A 17,140-nucleotide genomic window follows, 5' to 3' on the forward strand; every position below is an offset into this window, starting at 1 on the left:
TTTGACCCCATTTACTTTCTCAATGCACTACTGATTCAGAACGAGGCGAAAAAGCAGTTTAATTTCACATGTTTGGTCCTAGAAACCACCGAGAACAACATAGCAACACTCTAGCAACTGCCTGGCAACAAACCAAAACACTCTAGCAACTGCCTCTGAAAATTCCAAAACACTCTAGCAACTGCCTAGCAATCAGCCAAAACACTCAAGCAACTGCCTAGCAACCAATCAAAACACTCTAGCAACTGCCTTGCAACCAGACAAAACACTCTATCAACTGCCTCGTGAACATTCCAAAATGCTCTAGAAACTGCCTAGCAACCAGCCTAAACACTCTAACAACTCCCTGGAAACCAATCAAAGCACTCTAGCAATTGTTTCTGGGTTGTTCTGGCTGGTTACTAGGTAGTTGCTAGAGTGTTTTAGTTGGTTGCTAGGTTGTTCTTGGGTTCTCTGGCGGGTTGCTAAGCAGTTGCTAGTGTGTTGTGGCTTGTTGTTCTGAGTGGTTTCTAGGTTTTTTTTGTCTGGTTTCTAGGATGTCTCTAGCATGTTTGACTACAATAGTTGCTAGAGTGTTTTGGTTGGTTGCTAGGTTGTTGTAGCTGGTTTCGGTGGTTCTCTGGCTGGTTGCTAGGCAGTTGCTAGGGTGTTTCGGCTGGTTACGATGTTGTTCCAGGTGGTTTCTAGAGTTCTTGGGCTGGTTGCTAGATTGTTAGGGTGTTTTGACTGGTTACTAGGTTTTCCTAGGTGGTTTCTAGGGTTTTTTGTCTGGTTTCTAGGCCATCTCTGGAGTGTTTGACTAGAGTTGCTAGAGTGTTTTGTCTGGTTGCTAAGTGTTTCAAATGGTTTCTGAGTGGTTGCTAGGTTGTTCTATGTGGTTTCTAGGGTGTTCTGGCAGTTCCTACGGTGTTTTGGCTGGTTGCTAGGTTGCTCTGGGTAGTTGTTAAAAGTTATGCTAGATTGTTGTCAGCAGCTTTATCATTTTTAGCTGCTTATATCCATTTCATCATTGGACATCAGATTATTTCAGCATGCTTTGCTTTATCTGTGTCATACAGAAAATGTGCTTACTTTGCACAGTAAATGCACAGAGTACTGCAGAAACAGTATGAGTAGTATGGTAGCATGTTTTTTTTAACAAAAGCCACAGATTGTTTTTTAAGGACTGCAGGTCTGCTTTAGTGTCAGCAGAGGGTGCAATGTCACATTTGGTAAGATCATGTTTCTTTGTTGGCAGTTGCAATCACAGCATGGAGGGCTTGAAAAGACCTTGTTGTTTGGCTGTTTAGTGTATGATGTTGGTGTATAACACAAAAACAAACAATCTTTCGGCGGTGAGCTGTGTATTTATCTGTAATGTCATGCCAAATCAATGTCTCTGATTGTGAGACTTATTTGGTTTGAAAAAACAAACAAACAAAGAGACCAAAGAGGAGAAATCAATTTCAACTTTTTTCCCTTCATCAAGAAGTTAATTTGGACACAATCTAAACTGATATGACCCAGTCTTTCTTGAATAAAAGCTCTTTCAGACTGGTCCACCCTCTCACGTTTCCAGCAAATATGTCCATGTCTTATCCTTTCTGCGGAGGCAGCAAATGTCTTGTGGAGGTGTTGAAGAGAAACAGGGACAGGGAGGTGAACTTCATGGCCCTTCTGTCCCAAATAAATTAACCATACTAAAACAATATAATGTTCAATTATCAAATAAGAAAAAATGAGCAGCGAAACCCCCCAGAAACCAGCCAAAACACTCTAGCAACTGCCTAGCAACGAGCCAGAACAACCTAGCAACCAGACAAAACCTTATAGCAGGGGTCGGCAAGTAAGTTTGGCATGGGCCAAAACAAAATGTAAAATTTTCGCCACTAGATGGTGGGCCAGAACATAGTCAAAGGATAATTTAAGAAATTAATTGATGAAAAATGCAACTAGAATTGCCTGTGACAGACTGTTACAGTGTGTTTTGTAACTGTTAGTGAGCTGTTACTCTGTGTTAAAACCTGTAGTAGGACAGTCAATAACAAAAAGCCACATTTGTGTGGCGGTGTCCGGGTTTTACACTGGATAAATTAAAGGGATAGTTCACCCAAAAATGAAAATGAAATTTCCATTTCTATTTAGTTACAGCATAGTGACATGCTAAAACCTCAGCAACCACATAGCAACATGCTAAAACCACTCTAAATGCCTTGGTAACCACATAGCATTTATAGATTTTAGCAGGGGTTTCATATTTAAATTTGCATTAGGTACATTTGTCATTGTCGATAACAGAAATGTACCTCTAAATTATTTTGCAAACACATCTTTGTTGAACTCATAGTTACTAGTCGGAAACTAGTTGGTAATTTCGACAGGGCATGAAAATAATCAAATATATTTACAGTTTTTCTCTATTGCTAACACACTATAACTGATTAATTTGGCCCAATTTTCCAAATACATTTTTGAAACAAAGACACGTTTCTCAAAACTTTTAACACATTTCACCTGTTTGCACACATGGTCCAATTTGCTCCGTGTTTTCTGCAAAAACGCCATCAACAAACACACAATATAATTAACTCAAGCATAAAAAAATTAACTCAGCGCACATTTATCCACAATATCCAAAATATTATAGCAACTGCCTAGCAACCAAGCAGGATGCCCTAGAAACCACCTAGAACAACCTAGCAAACAACCAGCCTAAAACACTCTAGCAGCCACCTAGCAACCAGCCAGAACACCCTAGAAACCGCCTAAACAACTTGCAGTAGCAACCAGCCAGAATAACCTAGCAACCAGCCAAAACACTTTAGCAACTGCCTAGTAACTACCCAAAATATTATAGCAACTGCCTAGCAACCAAGCAGGATGCCCTAGAAACCACCTAGAACAACCTAGCAAACAACCAGCCTAAAACACTCTAGCAGCCACCTAGCAACCAGCCAGAACACCCTAGAAACCGCCTAAACAACTTGCAGTAGCAACCACCCAGAACAACCTAGCAACCAGCCAAAACACTTTAGCAACTTCCTGGTAACTAGCCGAAATATTACATCAACTACATAGCAACCAGTCAAAATGCCCTAGTGACTACTTAGAACAACATAGCAACCAACGAAACACTCTAGCAACTGCCTAGCAACCAGGTAGGATGCCCTAGAACCCACCTAGAACAACCTAGCAAGCAACCAGCATAAAACACTCTAGCAATCAGTCAGAAAACCCTAGAAACCAACCATAACACAGACAACCAGCAACCATTGTTAGCAACAAGCTAGAAACGTCTGTAGTAGCTGCTAAGGTGTGTGACAATCTCTCAGAACCAGCTGTGAGTTTGAATAAGTGAAGCAGGTTTGTGAGTCATGGTATTTGAGGATAATATTTGTTTTCTTCCACCTTTCTAACTCTTTTCAGCTCAAGGGCCGTACGTTTTTGGGTTTAATTAACAAGTAAACATTAGTACGAATCACATACGTCATATCTACTGTTAAGGCATAATAAACTTTCTGGTGGTCGAACACTTGATTCTCGCTCAGCTAATGTTTAGAAGGCCATCCTGCATCAAATTTACAAGGAACGTTGTAATTCTGTTAAACAACAAACATCAGCGCACTTTGATATCCTTACAGACAACAGAGATTTGATTTAAACACTGAGAAACAGCAGTTCATGTGGCAGGTCAGGTCACCCGGCGGCCATCTTGCTAACACATCTGGACAGCTGTTTATCTATGGGTGTTCAAGTATAGTTCCTAAAAGAGAGACAGCAAGATTGTGTTTTATAATACATTTCAATTCAACTGAACAACAATGCTATAAATTTAGAAACTTAAAAAAAATTAATTTTGTCACCCAGAACCCTTAGCAACCGCAGAGCAACATACTAAAGCCACTCTAAACACCTTAGTAACTGCATAGCAAATCACCGTAAACACCCAAATAACCGCACAGCAACATGTTAAAACCACTCTCAATGCCCTAGCAACATGTTAAACCACTCTAAACGCCCTAGCAACCGCACAGCAACATGTTAAACCACTCTAAACGCTGTAGCAACCGCACAGCAACATGTTAAACCACTCTAAACGCTGTAGCAACCGCACAGCAACATGTTAAACCACTCTAAACGCCCTAGCAACCGCACAGCAACATGTTAAAACCACTCTCAACGCCCTAGCAACCGCACAGCAACATGTTAAACCACTCTAAACGCCGTAGCAACCACACAGCAACATGTTAAACCACTCTAAACGCCCTAGCAACCACACAGCAACATGTTAAAACCACTCTCAACGCCCTAGCAACCGCACAGCAACATGTTAAAACCACTCTCAACACCCTAGCAACCACACAGCAACATGTTAAAACCACTCTAAACGCCCTAGCAACCGCACAGCAACATGTTAAACCCCTCCAAACGCCGTAGCAACCGCACAGCAACATGTTAAACCCACTCTAAACGCCCTAGCAACCGCACAGCAACATGTTAAACCACTCTAAACACCCTAGCAACCGCACAGCGACATGTTAAACCCACTCTAAACACCCTAGCAACCGCACAGCGACATGCTAAACCACTCTAAACACCCTAGCAACCGCACAGCGACATGTTAAACCCACTCTAAACACCCTAGCAACCACACAGCGACATGTTAAATCACTCTAAACACCCTTGCAACCGCACAGCGACATGTTAAATCACTCTAAACACCCTAACAACCGCACAGCAACATGTTAAACCCACTCTAAACGCCCTAGCAACCGCACAGCAACATGTTAAACCACTCTAAACGCCCTAGCAACCGCACAGCGACATGTTAAACCCACTCTAAACACCCTAGCAACCGCACAGCGACATGCTAAACCACTCTAAACACCCTAGCAACCGCACAGCGACATGTTAAACCCACTCTAAACACCCTAGCAACCACACAGCGACATGTTAAATCACTCTAAACACCCTTGCAACCGCACAGCGACATGTTAAATCACTCTAAACACCCTAACAACCGCACAGCAACATGTTAAACCACTTTAAACACCCTAGTAACTGCATAGCATTTTTTTTTTTCAATTTAATGAATTGAAAATTCATAATTGAAAGTGAATAAGTGTCACACTTAGTGCACCCCAAGTGATTCAGAAACACATGCTGTTCAGACATGCGGCGCTCAGATTTTGTCATAAATGTTCGCTGGTTTGCTCATAGAGACCCATGCGGTTTCCCAAGTCTGTCATTGTCCTCAGATGGTCTCAGGTCTGCTCTGTGTGAGATCATTTCATGAATGATTATCATTATCAAAGGCCGGTAATTCTGTTCCAACTGCATCATGTAAGGACACGCGGGTCTGCGGATAACAGCCACCATGTGTGGAAACGCACTCGTGTTACGAGGATGATGCGCAGAAGAATGATGGCAGTCATGCAGCGGCTTTCTGGCACGAAGTCTTTTTGGTCAACATTCAATGTATTTCTCCATTAATGCAATGAATAAAGACACTTTTGTAGAATTAAACCACATAGCAACAAGCTTAAACCACTCTATACACCCTAGTAACCACACAACATGTTAAAACCACTCTAAGCACCCTAGTAACCACATTGCAACATGTTATAACCATCTAGCAACTGCATAGCAACATGCTTAAACCACTCTAAATTCCCTGGAAACTGCATAGCAACATATTAAAACTACCTAGCAACCGCATAGCAACATGCTTAAACCACTCTAAACTCCCTGGCAACCACATGGGAACATGTTAAAACCACTCTAAACACCCCAGTAACCACATACTGTAGCAACATGTTAAAACTACCTAGCCCTAGTTACAGCATAGTGACATGCTAAAACCTCAGCAACCACATAGCAACATGCTAAAACCACTCTAAATGCCTTGGTAACCACATAGCATTTATAGATTTTAGCAGGGGTTTCATATTTAAATTTGCATTAGGTACATTTGTCATTGTCGATAACAGAAATGTACCTCTAAATTATTTTGCAAACACATCTTTGTTGAACTCATAGTTACTAGTCGGAAACTAGTTGGTAATTTCGACAGGGCATGAAAATAATCAAATATATTTACAGTTTTTCTCTATTGCTAACACACTATAACTGATTAATTTGGCCCAATTTTCCAAATCCATTTTTGAAACAAAGACACGTTTCTCAAAACTTTTAACACATTTCACCTGTTTGCACACATGGTCCAATTTGCTCCGTGTTTTCTGCAAAAACGCCATCAACAAACACACAATATAATTAACTCAAGCATAAAAAATGAACTCAAACAGCGCACATTTATACATGTGTGAACATTGAGTAGCAAAACTGATGACACACCAGTCAGGATCTTAGGATGATATGAACAACAGCACAGCTGATTATGTGTTTTGGAAAATGAATCCATAGTGGAAGACACAGAGGAATATGAGGGGAAAATAAAAATGAAGGGGATGAGGTCAAAGGTCATTTGTTCCTGATGAAATACAAAGCACCACAGTTGACCGTGTTCTTCTGCATGGATGAGGGAAGTTGGCCTACCGGCTCATCTACAGGGTTTCAATACTACTTACACAGTACACATACAATATAATTACAGTACATAGCCGCAGTACCTCAGATGAGAGAACTTTCATTATTCTATATACAGTAAATACTGTAGTACATGTTGTACACGCTCAAACTCATTCCTGTTGAATTGATTTGTATTTGTGCAGAACTGAGAGACGAAGTCTTTTGTCAGAAGACTTAGAAACTGCTATAACAAATAAGGATTCTACCAATACTGTAATGCAAATTGGCAGAGGATGCTGAATGAATGAATGAATTTATTTATTCATTCATTTTTTATTTATTTCTGTAAAGTAACTGACAGTATATTCCGATGTGTGTTTACTGTAAATTCAGTTGTTTGGTTTATGAACTTTTCTCTTGTAGTGCTTTCAATATACTGTAAGATCTCTTTACAGTAGTGTAGTGAAAGTAAACTTTTCTTAAAGTTTATTGCGGAGTTTTACTGTATCTGCACCCCTCTATTGATGCCGTATACTGTAACAGTCATTGACTAACAAAAGGATTCCTATTTCCCAAAGGAGGTTTTAATGAATTTATTTATTCATTCATTTTTTATTTATTTCTGTAAAGTAACTGACAGTATATTCCGATGTGTGTTTACTGTAAATTCAGTTGTTTGGTTTATGAACTTTTCTCTTGTAGTGCTTTCAATATACTGTAAGTTCTCTTTACAGTAGTGTAGTGAAAGTAAACTTTTCTTAAAGTTTATTGCGGAGTTTTACTGTATCTGCACCCCTCTATTGATGCCGTATACTGTAACAGTCATTGACTAACAAAAGGATTCCTATTTCCCAAAGGAGGTTTTTGTAACAGTGTGTTGAATTGATCTCACTAGTGTTCTCTAGGCAGTGAAGAAGTGTGTGTATTTGGCAGGTTTGTGTGTCATCTGAGGCCAAAGTTCGAGTCTGACAAAAGATAACATGTTTTTGACTAAACTATTTGATTTTGACCTGGAAGTCTGAAGTTTGCACAAGTTGGTGTATAGTTTTGAGATTGTGTTTATAGTTGTGAGAAAATGGTGAATTGCTTCATGAATTGTGTGTTAGCAATCAAGAAAAACGGTAAAAATAAATAAATAAATACAATCTAAAATATTTTTCACATCACTAAATCTTTAAATTATTTGCTAATAATTTAAATAAAATTTAAAAAACTCATGTTTTATAGGACTGTTTTTAAATTATAGTTAAGATCTGCAGTTTCATTATGAACAGCTGCGCTGAACTCTAGTTGGGAAAACCCTGCTGTATAGGGTGGGATGTGTGTTGGGTGACTCAAGAATATTTAGAAATTGCTTTTAATAGTTTATTGTGCTAAGTTAATTTGGCTGCCCTTGGTTTTCCGCAGGGGGTGGATTACCTCAGCTGTAATTGAAAGGTGCTAATCATTTCCTCATTAGCGGGTACACAAAAAATTGAGATGCTGCCCTGCAACAAAAGGTCCAGTTGCCAACTCCCTAGCTCACAGGCAAACCTCAAATGAATGGCATAGCAGCAGGACGCAGCATCTATATCCTGTTCTATCTAACCTGCAACACCCCACTCTTCTTTGCGGATCGTTATGGCTTACAATAGTTTCTAGAACGTGCCTGGTCGTGGTCAGGAATTCACCTCACTTCACTGACAGTAGACTGTAAATATCAAGAGGGTCAAGACTGAAATGTAACTTTTATATTTTGTTGATAGATAGATAGATAGATAGATAGATAGATAGATAGTTGAGAGAAATAAAGTTGAATTGGGAAATATAAAGTCATAAATATAGCAATATAATTGAGATTGAAAGTCAGTAACAGGAAATTGCAATTGTTGCAATTACGAGAAACTGTCACAATAGTGAGATTAAAGCTGCATTTTTAAGACATTAAGTAACAACTGTGAGATAAAAAGTTGTGATAAGAAAATAAGTTGAAGCTACAAGAAATAAAAGTTGCAATTGTGAGAAATAAAGTCTCAATTGTGAGAAATAAAGTTGCAATTATGAGAAATAGTCACAATGCTGAGATAAAAAGTTGCACTTAAGATATTAAGTCATAACTGTGAGTTAAAAAGTTGCAATTAGAAAATAAGCCACACTTACGAGAAATAAACGTAGCAATTGTGCGAAATAAAGTTGCAATTGCGAGAAATAGTCACAATGATGAGATAAAAAGTTGCACTTTTAAAATAAGCGCAACTACGAGAAATAAAGTCGCAATTACAAAAAAAAAGTCAGAATGCTGAGATAAACGTTGCACTTTTAAAATATTACATCACAGTTGTGGGTCAAAAAGTTGCAATTAGAAACTTACGAAAAAATAAAAGTCGCAGTTATGAGAAATAAAGTCGTATTTGCGTGAGATAAAAATGTGCAATTCAAAAAAAAGTCAAATACAAGAAAATGTTGTAAGTCAAAATTGTGAGAGATATAAAGTTGCAACTATGAAAAGTCACAAATATAAATAGCTTTACACAAAATACATCAACAATCACCAGTGACAAACAGTAATATTTAACTACGTATTTCACTACAAAACTGGTGCCACCACAATCCAGTTTTACACATAGGCCATCCAAACTCGTCCAAATTTTCAAACCCATTCAATAGTACATCTTTCTTTGGAATTCGGTCATTTGAACACAAGCCACACTTAAACGCAACAGAGCGAGATGTCTGTTTAGGCATCTGTTTGAAAAATCACCTCTCTGTGCCGGCCGAGAGTGAATTTCGCTGAGGAAGAGTGCATTCCACTCCCATCTTAAGTGGCTGTGCCCTGCTAAATGTATCCCATGCTGCACTGGGCCTGCTGTGGCTTCCAGAGCCAGCAGAGTGCAATCAAAAGCCAAACTTCAACAACTACCAGATGGCCGAGAGCATGTTTGAATGAGACTTCCCTTTCACGGACCACACACCTTCTAAAACAATGGTTGTTTTCTTAATGTTGCTAATATTAATGCCGGGAACAAGTCGAAAATCTCCCAGAAGAACATGTCACTGGTTAGAAGTTGCACTTTTGGAATTCAGGAGATTTAAAGGAGGTCTCAGTTATGTTTCAACTTAAACCCAGTGAATTCAACCCAAACATACCAAGTACAAACAAGGTCACATGAAAGAACGAACACTGAGAAAGCAGATTCTTTTACATTTCAAATTAATCTCAGATGTTTCTCTTAAAATTACCTTCTAGGAGATGGAAAATGTTTAGAGAAATAAAATGAATGTGGATAGCAGCTCAGATCATTTGGCCTTGAGAGAATCTGATGAGAAATGTCTGAGTTCATATTGAGATCTAAGACTGCAGACTTGATTTTGGAAATTTGAGCACTTTGAGAAGTTGAAAATGTTTCTGAAACTCTAGATGAGATGCATTTGGGGCATCTCACTGCCATCAGAGTGAATTGCAACATTGAGATCTCATCTGTGATTTTTCTTTCATATAAGTGAATGACCAAATGACCTGTTGGTGTGAATATATGATGCTATAACAATGGCCTAGCAGATATTGGAAAGTGATGAACTTCATAATGATCCCAGTGTGGGGCATCTAACAGCTGGTTTTCTGCTAACTAAAGAAAATAGTCAATATGATGACCTGCACCTCAAAATACACGTTAGATGGAAATACTGTGCATTGTGATTGAGTTTGTAGCTTAATTCACTATATTTTAAATAGTTTGACCATTCAGTTGGTGACAGTTCAATAGGAAATCAGTTGAAAGCATCCAGTCACCTCTTACATTGAAGTGAATGTTCAATTTATCAGTATACATATATTGCAATAAATATTTGAGAAATCATTGTTGCATCTTATTGTATTAGTCTAGAGTGGTAGTCAATGTAAAAAGAGCAAATGGGAGAAGCAGCTGATAGCAAAACAACATAAAGTTAAAGAAGAAGTTGAAGCATAACAACAAAGTTAAAGAAGGTAAACTTTGTCAGTCAACTGAACTGTCCACTTATGTTTTAAACACTTCGGCTACCTTATATGTTGGTATGACCAACAGTGGCTACATACGCACATTTAATTGTATGATCAAAATTATTGCTAGGGACAATTTAGTAGTTGCTGGATATTGGTAGGGACAAGTCCCTAGTGCCCCTACTAAATTCTACGTCCTTGTCTTGAAGAGCTCTCCAGTGCTTTGTGACTTTTCTATCCTGTAGGCCTCAAGAGCGGACACCGCTCCAAAGACAAAGTCAAACATCTGTTTGCTTAGCATTAGCAAGTGCGATCCTGTCAGGCAGGGCCTTGGAGGAACGGCACCTCCATGGGACTCAACTTGTTCTACATGTGTTTGCACAATGGTGTTAGTGGTTTTGATGCACTGGGTTTCCTGCATAGTTGTCAAGAAGCAAGCAAACACAGCTGGCCACCTGATTGACTCTTAGCAAAACTGACCCTCTACAAAATGGCGCCAAACATGACCACACAAGCACAAATCTAGAGGGAGGAGGGGGTGAATGTTTTTTGGACCCATTTTAGTCTAGAGTGGTAGTCAATGTAAAAAGAGCAAATGGGAGAAGCAGCTGATAGCAAAACAACATAAAGTTAAAGAAGAAGTTGAAGCATAACAACAAAGTTAAAGAAGGTAAACTTTGTCAGTCAACTGAACTGTCCACTTATGTTTTAAACACTTCGGCTACCTTATATGTTGGTATGACCAACAGTGGCTACATACGCACATTTAATTGTTTGATCAAAATTATTGCTAGGGACAATTTAGTAGTTGCTGGATATTGGTAGGGACAAGTCCCTAGTGCCCCTACTAAATTCTACGTCCTTGTCTTGAAGAGCTCTCCAGTGCTTTGTGACTTTTCTATCCTGTAGGCCTCAAGAGCGGACACCGCTCCAAAGACAAAGTCAAACATCTGTTTGCTTAGCATTAGCAAGTGCGATCCTGTCAGGCAGGGCCTTGGAGGAACGGCACCTCCATGGGACTCAACTTGTTCTACATGTGTTTGCACAATGGTGTTAGTGGTTTTGATGCACTGGGTTTCCTGCATAGTTGTCAAGAAGCAAGCAAACACAGCTGGCCACCTGATTGACTCTTAGCAAAACTGACCCTCTACAAAATGGCGCCAAACATGACCACACAAGCACAAATCTAGAGGGAGGAGGGGGTGAATGTTTTTTGGACCCATTTTGATGTCTGGAGCATATTATTGTTGTTCTTACATGGGCAATCAGTATCACTCGGAGCTATTCATTCTAGTACAGGTATGTGAAAAAGTACAGATTCCTATACTAAAGTGCCAAAATTGTGAATCCACAAGCTCTGACCTTTCATTCCTGTGCTATGAGGCATGTTGCGTTAAAAACAGCTGCAGGAAACGCCGTAGACCGTGGGTACAGGTAGGATGTTCTGGTCACCGAGCTGTCGAGCATCTGTTCTTCCCGTCCGTAATGATATTCCAGGCTGTCTATCCATTTGTCCAGGGTACACCTGCTTTACTTGATTTTTACACCCATAAAAGAGGCTGTTTGGTGCCGTTCCCCCAGCGGCTTGTTGGCTTGTGCTGGAACTAGTCATTTAGGGCCGTTAACCATTATCTGGGTGCTATTAGAAAACGTTGAGTTTCAAGTTTATGCTATTGTTACTTAAAGTACTGAGAAGCAGTAGTTAAACCAAGTTTTTCCTAAAAATCCTATAAGAAAAGATTCAATTGAAACAAATTGCTGACATAAGGAGTATGGAGATCAGATAATTTGATTGGAAAGTTTGTTTATTTTTACCCCAAAAATGTTGGTATTTTTTAAGGTTTCTTTTTAATAAATTAATTAAAACACTTGTTTTTGAAATGAACCATTATTGAGTAAAAACAATAGTGAAATAGTCAAAATGATTGACTGAATTTAAAAAAAAACAGTATTCAGCATTCAAAACTGTTACTTCAGTTCACTTTGGAAAGTGTATAATAATGTTACATGTTTTAAAAATTTAGGGTCAGATTTGGTGGGAAATTTCAAGTTTACACCATTCGTCCTCGAGTGTTTTTTTTATTCTTAAAGTAATGTACATAAATTATGACAGTAAAGCATAACTGGTCTAAAACTTTTATGCTTCAGTCACAGGTGGTGATAAAGAGGCCATGGCACACCTTTAAAAATCGGATGAGAAATGTTATTAATTAAGTACTTTTCATTGAGAGCATTGGTATCTTGGGAAATCTAAACACAGTTTGAGAAAATGTTAAGATCTCTTCTGAAACTCGAGAGCTACGTCACTAGATTAGCATGGTATTTTTCTCAGCAGGAGCAGGAGACTTGTGCAAAAGTGCCTCAATTTTATCTCACTACCATCTAGGCAAAATATACTCTTTCCTAAAGGAGGTTCATACTTTCAGAGCCCAACTACGCAACTCCCATTAAAGAAATTCCTCCAGTGGCATTATATAACCTACTTAGTTTGCAATATCTCACAGCTTTAGCCTCATGTTGGAAAACAAAGTCTCTATGTTTGCTTATATCGGCTCTTTACATGAATTGTGACGCCATTTTCACCTCAGGCATAAGGGGGTCTGGTGGCAACTGGCTTGGCCATATTTTCTGGGTCATTTTCAATGTAAACAACCAGTTCTGGAGTGACTGAGACGGGGAGCTGCTGTGCAAACAATCTGAAATCTGGAGCACATCCAGGTTTATTATTGCTGAGCTGAATGACTCTCTGGCTCTGTCTTTCTAAGAAAAGAACGAACGAATGAGTTGATACCGCAAGCAAGTTCGAGGTAGACATTGTTGATGTTCTACTAATATCATTAAATACAAGGTTGTGAACTCACAGTTGTGCTTCCAAATGCTGAAGCATTTGACAAAAGCTTCCCAACAAAGAGTTAATGGACATACAAGACACGCTATCACTCTAGACTGAAGAGAGGAAATGGGTGAGGATTAGATCCTCAGCAGGACTCTAAGCATGGTAAGAGTTACCGTCTGTGGAAAACTATAGTCAAAACATATCAGGGTTCTACTGTTACACAACCGAAAACCAAAAATGGCCCTCCAAAACCTTACCTGAAACCTGATATCCACTTTTGCACACAAGTTTGCCCAGGTTTTGGGGACTGCACACTAAGGGTGCTTCTACCAAATGCTGACAAAACCGTTTCACAAAAGGAACCAGGTGTTTCAAGGCCGAAACGTTGCAAAAACATTGCAGACGTTTATGAATTATCACTGGAACAAACTTACATGACAAGTTGGTTCCCTGGAGCGCAAATCGTTGTTTTAGCAAGGCCCCCTGTTTACTCGCGCTAGGGCATGGATTTGCGTTATCAAGACGAAGCCACAGAGATCAGCGTTCCCCACTTTTCGTAATTAACCACAGATGCGAACGTTTCATCCAAACATGGAAGTGCACATCCGATCTGCAAAAGATTAATGACCAAATTAAGTGAGGAGTCAAAGTGGTTTTTCATTCTCTGCATGAATGGCGTTTAACTGAATGAATCTGCGGTTTTTCTGAGGGTGTGGGGTGAGAATGGATGCGTATTCTCTTGGGTGGAGATCTGTTTGGACAGGGGATAGACTGTGAAAAACTGCTGATGCAGAGTATTTCTAATCAAGACCGGATATTTAGCAACCTCATGACCTTCCACGGCTGTTTCCAAAACAGAAGGCAGCTGTCGATGGTTTAACAAGGTGCGTCTTGAGTAAACCAGCTCAGATGGGCTTCCAAGACGTCATTACATCACGTTTGATAATCTAGAACAAATTCAAATGGGTGTTAGTGCATATTTAAATGCACAGTACAACCACAAATGCTTAAAATAATCATATACTCACCAGCATCTTCAAACGGAAATATTTTGTAGATGTCCGAGCTGCTCTTTTCCACAGAATGAAAGCCAAGAGAACGGAGGCTGTCGAGTTTCCAAAGGACAAAACCCACCATAAAACATGGCAAAAAGTATTATTGTATGATTTATTTAAGATTTAAGTCCTCTGAAATAATATTATATCTTCACTTGAGGGACAGCCCAAAATTTTAGTCCCCTCCGTCATAGGTTTCTCATTTGTGTACATCCAACTACTGGAGAAGATGTGTTGCATATTACTCCAATTTTACAGTCTCTGCACTGGCTACCTATTAAGTTCCGTATCAGTTACAAAATATTATTACTTGCCTATAAGGCCCTTAATGGGTTAGCTCCTGCATACCTAACTAGTCTTCTACCACGCTACAATCCATCACGCTCCCTAAGGTCGCAAAATTCTGGACTTTTGCCAAGTTTGACATCAACAACTAGTGGTGCAACTTATTTTTGTGATTCATTACCTGATACAACTGGTTTTGATGGGTCATTTTTGAATGCAATTTTGAGGTAGCAAAGGACCCTTTTTTGAAAATCTCACCAACTTGAGGCATCTTATTAGAGAGGTTGCCAGGATTCCTTCCTTCCTGCACTGCATGTTTTGAACACTGTTTATTTCTGTTTCAATATACAAAGTACACAACGGAAATAGAGCACTACTTAGAAAAAGCAATGTATTTGAGCGTAAATTAGTTCAAGTCTTTAATTTCCCCAAAATGATGTCCTTACGTTTTGCTACGAATGTGTGCTGTAAATTCCTGCCGTTTCTTAGATTCCCATACGACAGAATGTTTTATGCGCGCTTGAGAGTGCAAGACACGGTACATCTGAAATCCATTAGCACGGGGTGCAGGTCACAAGCAGACGCTCCATGCAGCTCTATTGGAATTTCTTCTCCTTGCCAATTCCCCTCTTCCTTTATTCGACATTTCTAGCTTTGTGGAGTTGCATTCTGGGAATTTTCTACGTGTCCCAGTGATTCTGCTACTCACTCATTTCGGTCTCTTAGGGTGTACTCACACTAGGCACGGTTGCCTTGACCCGAGCCCGAGCCCGATTGTCCCCCCTCCTCACTCCCCTGCTGGCCTGCATTCAATTTGCACTTTACGTTCCGGCCAGAGCATGCTTAGGCTGCCTTCAAGTGCTATCGAATTATCAGAAATACGAGTTTCCTAATCAGAAATTGGACATGAGTGGCCTCTCAAGTCATATTTACTACTCGGAGATTTCTGAGTTAGAAGGGCCAAAAACTTTAAACATGTTGTAGAGGACAACGATTGCTGCTGTCAATGCTATTTTTATTTAAATTTTTTAAACAACAACTACATCACCTTGTCTTGTCGTTAAAGTGGTACCTATTTATATATAGGCATTTTAAGCATATTGTATGTGTTATAAACAGTGAAATAAACATGTATTTGACCGAAATTCCAGAATCATATCAAGCTGACTATCTAGCTCGGTGAATGCTAAGATTATGAAGTAATGGAATATTAAATTTTATTCTTTCCGACAACAAATCACTTGAATGCAATGAGCTCGTAATCACGACTTCATAAGTGGGAAATAGGAAGTTTCCGACAGCACGTGAAGGCAGTAGAGAAGCGCTCTTGCTCAGCACAGTGGAGTGCATCGTTTTGTTAACTTTGTGGTTTACTATTTTGAGTCTTTGGGACGCGGTTACACACGACCCTCTCACAATATGTTTCATAACAGATCTATCACATTTGCCCACTCAGAAATATTCACGCAATCATGCTTCAGAAGTTTCATGCTCCGGCGCGGTTAGCGCTCACAATACATGCATACCGCGCCTGAGCCCAACTGAACCGCGCTCTGGCCCACCTCTTCCAAGCGAGCCAGGGTCGGCTAAACGAATCGCACCCGAGTGTGGCATGGAGCGATCACACTAGTCAAACGAACCGGGATTTGGGGGTCGAACATGCTCAGGCACGGTTCAAAATACCTAGTGTGAGTACACCCTTACTCACCTTCTCTTGGTAATTTAAAGAAGCAATCAATAAACATCACATTTAACAGGCACTATCAATGCAGGAGATGTTCTCACACGTGTAATTCCCACTTTTCTCAAAGGCTTGCAGATGTTGTTTGGCATTGGTGCACATTTTTATTTTCCCTGTTTTATGGGATGACACAGTTTTGCAGGTTGAAATCAGCTTGCGTTTGTCCTCCCTTCTGCCTTTGAAGTTATGCATTCTTACCTCGCTACATCACTGGAGGTCTACAGCTGCCTCGGAGGAAGGTGAGGTTAGCATTACTGATATATATATATAAAAGAAAAGAACAAGGTGTTTGAAAGAACAATGAGCTCTCGAGGTGTAAAAGCACCAGAAATTAAGAGTGACGGAAGAGCCACTTCCCAAAATAGCGTTGAGTTTAGTGCTCCTCTGATGTTTGGGGAAATGAACAGAATGAAACTCAAGGACTTTATGGGAGATTTAATGGTGGATTCTTTCAACTGATGACCACAGATTTACTCGCCCTTGTGTCGCTCCAAACCTGTATGGCTTCTGTGGAGCACAGAATAAGATGTTTAGCAGAATATGTTTGTGTTGATCTTTTCTATACAAGTAAAACATATACTTAAAGATGCGTTAATTTCTACTGTCACATCGTTTCTTTCATGGTCGTTTTCACGCCAGACCGCAGGGATCATCTCAAAACTGAGTCACGCTCCACCCTGACCCCTGTGGGTCGCCACCACAAACCCAGATCTGAAACCAGTCCAGACCTCATTTAATGACTCAATACTTTACAA

The sequence above is a fragment of the Sinocyclocheilus grahami genome, unplaced genomic scaffold, assembly GCF_001515645.1.
Source record: "Sinocyclocheilus grahami isolate Dianchi unplaced genomic scaffold, SAMN03320097.WGS_v1.1 scaffold782.1, whole genome shotgun sequence".
Lineage (NCBI taxonomy): Eukaryota > Metazoa > Chordata > Actinopteri > Cypriniformes > Cyprinidae > Sinocyclocheilus > Sinocyclocheilus grahami.